This window comes from Neovison vison, chromosome 13 (assembly GCF_020171115.1).
Source record: "Neovison vison isolate M4711 chromosome 13, ASM_NN_V1, whole genome shotgun sequence".
NCBI classification, from domain to species: Eukaryota; Metazoa; Chordata; class Mammalia; order Carnivora; family Mustelidae; genus Neogale; species Neogale vison.
In genome coordinates this window covers 94838246-94840448 of record NC_058103.1, presented here as the reverse complement: position 1 = coordinate 94840448, position 2203 = coordinate 94838246, and the positions used below count along the sequence as shown (strand labels likewise).

Below are 2203 nucleotides of genomic sequence, written 5' to 3'. Positions count from 1 at the left end.
CATCCAAGGACTGTAAGCTTTCTGAAACCCTGGATGTACCTCCTGGCACACTGTGGGCTCACAAAATATGTGAAGCAAAGTTGGAAGCACTGTATCTGGGCAAAAGAGTGACTAAAAGTTAATAAACATTAACGTTAATACACTTTAACATTAGGGATTATCTGCTTTCTTTTTTTTTTATTAAAGTTAATACACATTAACTTTATACACTTTAACATTAGGGATTATCTACAAAGTGTACTTTTCTAACACCAAATAGTAATTAACCAGGCACTCAGCTAAATGGCTATGTGAGGCATCATCTGTACGCATTTTCTACATATAGATTCCCCAATAATAGCTACAACTATAATAGCAACAGTAATAACTACAAGCATACTAGTAGTAGTAATAATGATTATAAAGATTAAAAACATGCCAAAATAATAAAAGAAACATATAAAGAAGTTTGTAAATAAGCTAAGTAAAGAGAATTTATTAATTTTTTTTCAAATTTGCATGAGAAGAAGCAGTGAAGAGAGGATTTAAATGCATGTCTTCCAGACTCCACATGTCATGTGTTTAATCACTGAAAGTGACAAAAAAAGGGGTTTGCTCTTTAACAGTTACACCTACTGGTTCCTTTTACAGAACATGAAATAGCTTCGAAGTTCATTTCTTAGAATGTCCACACAGAAATTATTTCTTCAGAAACATCATCTACAGGGCGCCTGGCTGGCTCAGTGGGTTAGGCCGCTGCCTTCAGCTCAGGTCATGATCTCAAGGTCCTGGGATCGAGTCCCGCATCGGGCTCTCTGCTCAGCAGGGAGCCTGCTTCCTCCTCTCTCTCTGCCTACTTGTGATCTCTCTCTGTCAAATAAATAAATAAAATCTTTAAAAAAAAAAAAAACATCATCTACAAAGTATGTTTTGAATTTGTATGTCGAGTCCTTATCTTCTTCATGGCTGATTTTATTTCTTGATTCCTTAATGTATAAATAATAGGATTTAAGAGAGGTGTGAAAATTGTATAAAACACAGAGAGAAAGGGCCATACATCCATAAACATAGACGGGGCAAAGAAGAGAGTCACAACTGTGATGTGTGCTGACAGAGTGGAGAAGGCCTTGGCTGAACTACCGGCAGCACGGTGCCTGACTGAGTATATGATGCTCCCATAGGAGACAAGCAAGAGGAGAAAGCAGACCAGGGGCAGGAGGCCACAGTCAGCAACAGCCAGCAGTTGTAGCAGGTAGGTGTCCTTGCAGGCAAGTTTGATCACAAGGGGAAGGTCACAGAAAAAGCTGTCCACCACATTGGGACCACAGAAGGGCAAATTTAGCATGAAAGCCATCTGACTAGATGAATGCACAAATCCAACTGTATAGGAGGATAACAGCAGCCAAACAAGCACTCGTGAGCTCATGATGGTCAGGTAATGGAGGGGTTTGCATATGGCAACGTACCTGTCTATTGCCATGGCTACAAGCAACATCATCTCACCACCCCCACCCCCAAGAAGGTACATGAAGAGCATCTGAGAGTAACATCCCACCAAGAGATGGTCTTTCGTTTTCAGAGGAAATCCACAGTCATCTTAGGGGTAGCAAAAAATGGCAGGCTCATATCAATACAGGAGAGTTTCATAAGCAGAAAATACACTGGTGTTTGAAGGAATGAGTCAAAGGTCATTGTGACCAAGATGAGGAGGTTTCCTAACAAAAACCTGGCACAAGACCACAGAGAATCCTAGGAAGAATAGAATCCAAAAATTCTGAGATTTGAAAAGTCCCTGCAAAATTAACTTGAACACCACTGAATGGTTTGCCCTTTCCATGTTGTCAGCTTTATCCCATCGTAAGCAAAATGAGTGAGAATTGTAGGCAGAAAAGTTGTGGTTACAGAAAGGATGGTTCATGTTGGTATCTGATTTTGATACTTAGACTGGGTACCTGAACTTAAAACACCTCCCTCTTTTAGGGGGTGATTTTGTTAATGATTTCTGAAATGGCCAAGAGAGTGTACCAAAAAGTAAAGGGAATTCAAAATATACATTTCTGAAAGACAAAAATGAAAACAGCACATGAAATCATCATCGTATTGTGAACCTGGAATCCAAAGACCTCATTACAACACCTAGCTGAGCTACTCATTGAGGGCAACACAGGACAAGTATCTCCTTTCCAGGGTTAAGTTTCCCCTTCAGTAAAATAAAAACAATCAG

General features: G+C 39.7%; 1 pseudogene; it reads right to left on the bottom strand.

Moving 5' to 3' along the window:
- Positions 1–895: 895 nt before the first annotated feature.
- LOC122894611 lies at positions 896–1816 on the bottom strand (annotated as a pseudogene).
- Positions 1817–2203: the final 387 nt, after the last annotated feature.